Source organism: Triticum aestivum, chromosome 3B (assembly GCF_018294505.1).
Source record: "Triticum aestivum cultivar Chinese Spring chromosome 3B, IWGSC CS RefSeq v2.1, whole genome shotgun sequence".
Lineage (NCBI taxonomy): Eukaryota > Viridiplantae > Streptophyta > Magnoliopsida > Poales > Poaceae > Triticum > Triticum aestivum.
In genome coordinates, this window is record NC_057801.1 from 51,040,311 (window position 1) to 51,046,806 (window position 6,496).

The following is a 6,496-nucleotide window of genomic DNA, read 5'->3' on the forward strand; positions in this document are numbered from 1 at the left end:
AACTGCTGGCCGATTGGATCCAGTCGGCCTGCTGCTGGCCGATTGGACCCCAGTCGGCCCACTATAGGCCGATTGGATCCAGTCGGCCTGCTGCTGGCCGATAGGCCCCAGTCGGCCCACTGCTGACCGATTGGCGCCCAGTCTGCTTCCTCTAGGCCGACAGATGCATGCACCCATTTATCTTTGAAATGAATATTTGAAAAATGTTGAAGAAGTATTTAAAAAAATGTTGATCATGCATATAAAAATGTTAATCAAGCATTTGAAAAAACAATATTTCACAAGTATTTGAAAAATATTGAAACAATATTTGAAACTGTTGAATAGGTATTTGAAAAATGTTGAAGAAGTATTTTAAAAAATGATGATCATGTATAAAAAAATGTTAATCTAACATTTGCAAAAAATATTAAACTATTATTTGAAAAAAGGCGAAACAAGTATTTGAAAAAATATTGATCACGTATATAAAAATGTTGAAAAAGTATTTGTAAAAATGTTGATTATGTATAAAAAAATTTTAATCTAGCATTGCAAAAAATTTAAACAATTATTTGAAAAAAAGGCTAAACAAGTATTTGAAAAAAATATTGATCATGTATATAAAAATGTTGAAAAAGTATTTGTAAAAATGTTGATCATGTATATAAAAATGTTGATCAATATAAAAATATTGGTCATGTATATTATACACATGTTAAACATTTTTCAAATACTTTTCAATTTTTTAAAATACTTGTTTAACATTTTCTCAAATACTTGTTCAACATTTTTATATACATGATCAACATTTTTTAAAATACTTCTTTAACATTTTTATATACATGATCAACATTTTTCTAAATACTTGTTTAACATTTTTATATACATGATCAATTTTTTTAAATACTTCTTTAACATTTTTCAAATACCTATTCAACAGTTTTTAAATATTTTTTCAACATTTTTCAAATACTTGTTCAACATTTTTTTCAAATGCTTGACTAACATTTTTATATGCATGATCAACATTTTTTTAAATACTTCTTCAACATTTTTCAAATACTCATTCCAAAGATAAATGAGTGCATGCACCGGTCGGCCTAGAGGAAGCAAACTGGGCGCCAATCGGCCAGCAGTGGGCCGGCTTGATCCAGTCGGCCCGTCCAATCGGCCAGCAACAAGCTGACTGGATCCAATCGGCCAACAGTAGGCCGACTGAGTATTATTTTTGAAAAATATAATTGCGGCGTAATATTTCTGAAATTTAATAAAAAATATGTATTATTCTAAAAAATAGCTTCTTTTTGAAAGATTTAGCAGGAAAATGTGTTGAAATGTCATGTTTAGTTTGGTATTGAAATGAGAGTTGAAAAACACCACGACAGGTTTATTCTCGTCACCCAAACATGGCCGGTGACAAAGGGCTTCTTAACAGGTCTCAGATATTAACAGGTTCAACAGACTTAAGTCTACCCTCCAACCCGCTCGCATAAAAAAAATGCCTACCCTCCGACAAATCCTTTTTTTTTACTACCACCAATCTTACTACAAACCACTGGCCCACCTGCACAGCTCACAATCGATACACCCACGCCAGTTGCCACCCATGATCTATTTCTTCCAACACACACCGCCGCCAGCAACGAGCATCAGTTTACAACTTCACATGCACGGCCGGTCCTAAGATTTTGGGGGCCCGAGGCGAGAATTAAACTCGGACGCCTAAGAGAGACATCATAACAGTAACAATCAATATACACACATACGAAATATCATCTATAACAATGCAGCACCCAAAACCAAAATGCATATCAAATAATTTTATAATTATTACCTTGAAAATTTCATCTAACATTCCTCCACGCAAAGTCACTTATGATATGGTTGATGTTAATCTCATCCAATAATTTCCTCTCGATGCAATAATGTTATCAAACCATTTAACCTCTCTCGTGTCATTGTTGACCTCAGATAGTTCAATAATTTCAACACTGAAACACTTCTCTTGGCCACTATGATAGTCACAAGCACAGTAAATGAGATATGATAAGCAATGGAGATATTAGGAAAATAATCAACTTTTGTCGACATGCTCGAAAATCTCCATAGCAAAGATTACCGTGTATCTCATAATCTTCAATTCAGAAATAAGATCATATACCTGAACATCACATGAACCATCGAGAGAGAAAGTTTCTGCAAATTTTGTGCTACGCTCTTAAAGTTTATTATCATTCAGTGACTTCCGATTGCCTAAGCTCAATAAAAATCCGAATATATCTCTAGATAGCGTCATTTTATGTATCTTTGAAAGAAGTGAATCGCCATTTCAACCCAAGAAAAAACTATTTAACTTGGAAGGTCTTCTCATCGTCTAGAATTTCTTGTTGGCAATCACTTTCATCAAATTGTTTCATCCTCGTAGCACGACGTTTTACTAAAAACAATGGCTCTATACTCATTTGAGTTGTAAATACCATTGGCAATTATCAAACTAGCAGAAAACTCCTCATCTTTGTACTTCTCAAAATATTTGTTGTACCTTGTATTTTCTTCCTATTCCTTTTGTCGCTACCAGATGCATATTGTTTTCCGGAGGACAAGATAAGACACAATACAAATTGCATTAATTGTTGAACAGTGCCGCCATGCAGGCTATGAACCCAGGGTATCACAATATGATTATATGAATATATGATATACCTCGGACGGTCGAATAGAATCGGTGATGGACGGAAAGCAAAGCAGGTATACGACGGGGGCCCAGAGAATTGAAATCGGCGGCGAGCGGCTGACGATCAGAAGTAGGACGGAAATTAGAATCCAAAAGAAAGGGAAAAGGAACATCGACACGCAGTCACGATGAGAGGAAGCGTCGGCAGCATGGGAGTCGCTGCGTCAACGCAAGATGGAATAGGAAGGAATCAAAATCACTCTTTTCTTTTTACTAGTAGAATGCTTGTGCGTTGCTATGGGACTATTCTTTTCTCTGATTGCATTGGGGCCCTTTTTGATGGATTTTTAACCCCTTCGACTGACATCGCCTTGGGACCCTTGTTGATGGACCCCTTAGTTAAGCTTCTTCCGTTTTATTGTGCTACACACATTGACTTACGTGACTTTGTAAAAATTAATTACAACACATGGACAAATGTTGTACCAGACATATATTAATTATCATAGGTGATGCATGCATCTCCTAATTATCAAAGGTTCCAATAATCAGCATGGACGGATGCCATACATCAGCGCATTGCAATGCTGATTTAGCACTTGAACAAGACATGTTGTTACTACTTTTTAGTTCTTTAAACAATTCTTCGAAGGACAACTCCACCCTCTAATCAAGACATGGTGAAGGAGGTATCACCCTCGAAGACCACGACCGATTAGCTACACTATAGAGTCAACATCTGAAGTGCTATACGAGGTATCACCCTCGACACTAGATAGTAGCTCTGCATATTAGTCCAGCTAAGGGGGGTGATGTGATGTGTCGGGCTCTGGACGCCGATCACGTTGATGGAGTCATTGGTTATCAAGCGGGGGCAATTGGGACAAGGTGAGGGGTCACTAGTGGATCACTAACCAACCTGTATTAAGCAGTTTAGGATAAGCAGGTAAGGTAACAATTGCAGGTTACAAAATTAGGCTATGCATCAGAATAGGTACAAGCGAACAACAGTAGCAAAATGTAATGCAAGCATGAGAGAGAAGAAACTGGGCGATATAGGAATGATCAAGGGGGGTTTGCTTGCCTGGAAGCTCTGCGGCAAGTGGCTGGAAGTCAGAGGTGTAGTCGTACCCGGCAGCAGCGTCGGTCTTGGTGTCTACCAGAGAGAAGAGGGGGAAGAAACAATGAATATAAAGCAATCAAGTGCAACACTATGCATGACACGACAATATGCAAGGCTAGTGGTGTTCTAACGTGGTACTACACGTCGCAGACGAAGAGGGAAAACATCCGAAGGTGTTTCCCCAACGTTAGGCAATTTCCAGACAGATGAAAGAGAGGGGACACTTCCGTGTTTGCAGTGTTAGAGGCATGTGACAGCTACATGTAGGGCACCAACAAATTCGTCTCATTTTTTGAATGTTTTTCATATATAAATTATTTCGCTCCGAGTAACGGTTTGTTTTTCTATTAATTTTCAAATTTTATTTGAATTTTTGGAATATATTTAAAATGAAATATGCACAGTAAATACTTTTGTCACATATCAGTGGGGTAGCCACTGAGGCTGACAGTGAGCCAAGGCTGCCTAGTCAACAATGCAGTCAGCATTGACTAGGTCAACGTTTGACTTGTCAAACTAGCAGGTGGGGAACACCTGTCAGTCACACATTTTTAAACAGGGTTAATTACTCATTTAAATAGCTTTAGTTAGCAGATAGGCCCACCTATCATAGGTACATATTTAATTAAAACTTTAGTTAAGTTAATTGACTAGAAGGGGGTCCCACCAGTCAGTGTCACAGGTTATTTAGACTAATTGGCTTAGTTTAATTAGTCAAAGGTTGCCCTTCAGTCTGTGTTGCTAGCGCCGGTCAGGAGGGGCGGCGGGCCCAGCGGAGCGGTGGCGGTTCTCGGGCATGGGCGCGCCAGGAGGACGAGATCGAATAGGGGCGTTCCTCCTCTGCACGTCTGCGTGTGTGTTTGTCGTGTGTGCCGTCGGATGAGGAAACGAGGGAGAGATTTTTTTCAAGAATCAGGAAACGAGGGAGAGATGGGGCAGATGGTTGGGTGCGGGCTAGGTAGGGTTAGAGGGATTAGGTGGGCCTTGGCCCAACTGGTCTGGTTGCTGGGCTCCCTCTCTCCTTCTTACTTCTATTCTTTCTTTTTATTTACTTAATTCTTTTTTTTGTTTTACAAAATATTTAGCCAAAAGAATTCTTTTGTAAAATAAGGAGTTGTGCCACATAAATACTTTGCAATTTTTAGCACTGGCAGAAAAAGGTTTTGAGGCAAGCTAATTACATTTAAATTTATATAGATGAAACTAGATTAATGGGGTTGTTCTAGGCATTGTTTTAAATGGGTTAGGAGAAAATTAATATTTCAAATAATATTGGTTCCTTCCTGACAATTAGTTAGTGAAATTTTGCAACCCACCGAACAATTTGTATTACCGTTTGAAGAAATAATAATTTGACTTTATTTTTTAAATTTGAATTTGAAATCTGTTTGGATTGAAGTGAAGTTTTAAAAAGTTAATCGCGATGACATGGCACCATTAGTGTGTGCTTACTGTAGCCTAACTACCGGGGTGTTACAGATCATCCGCACCCTCTCATTCTTCGTGGCAGGAAGCGCAATCCCCACCATTTCCTCGTAGAGCATCGCCAGGTTAGGAAACCAGCTAAAAATCTCGCTGATCTTGGCGAGCTTCTCAGCATCGCCCTCCGCCACCTGAGCCCGCGTCTCCGCGAGTGTCAGAGTGATCTCCATCGTCGCTAGGGTTAGGGATTTGGGAAAGCTGGGGGAGCAGAGAAGGGAGACGGCGGGATTTCCCCCTTTTAACGTTGACGACGAGGAGGTGTGGAGCGCGGGTCGATTCCCAAACTAACCAGGGACCATTTCGCAAAACAGCAATGCCACGCGGTGGCACGGCAGCGTTCAGACGTTAGCAAGACCATATCCAGGACCATATATGTAACATATTGATATGTGTAAGTACCGTATTGGAACGATTCTCAAGTTGCGGGACCTTTCTCTTACACACCATCGAGTTCGAGGAATACGATGAACCAACATGTGGTTGGATGGTTAGAGGGATAGTGGTATCCCAGCCCACCAGGGTTCAAGTCCTGGTGCTCGCATTATTCCCGGATTTATTTCAGGATTTCCGGCAACGGACTTTCAGCGGGAGGAGATGTTCCCGTCGACGACGAGGCGCCTATGGTGATTTCGTAAATCTCAAGATAATATGCCGACTCAGTTTCTCGAGGGTGCTAATAGGGATAGGATGTGCGTGTGTGTGTTTATAGGGGTGAGTGTATACGCGTATGTATGAACGCTTGCGTCTGTACTGTGTTAAAAAAAGTTCAAGGACTACATGTGTAATTTTCTCGTTCGAAAGGCATGTGCACAGAGGGAGGGCTGTGGTGCCGAGTACTCAGCTCTCCTTTAAGGTTACAGCGGAGAATGATCCAACTAGAAAACTACTCCTTCCGTTTTAAATTGTAGTGCATATTTTGTTTTCTAAAAGTTAAACATGTCTATATTTGACCAAGTTTTAAAAGAAAATTCATGTGCAAATAGTCTAGGTACCTTCACTAAAAAAAGGCACACTATAGCGTTGCTAATAGCATGCTCACATTATAGCGTGATATATGACTCTCTTTTTTTTCTTGCAGGGTGATGTATGACTCTAATAGTGGATTTTTTAGGCAGGCGATATTTTACTGTAGGGACATGTTTTTTTCACTGCCTACCTCTCGTTGTACTCGTGCGTAGCAAGATCAACGGGCAGTATCGTGGTGCTGCCTCGCAGGTTCGGCTCGGACACTGCGA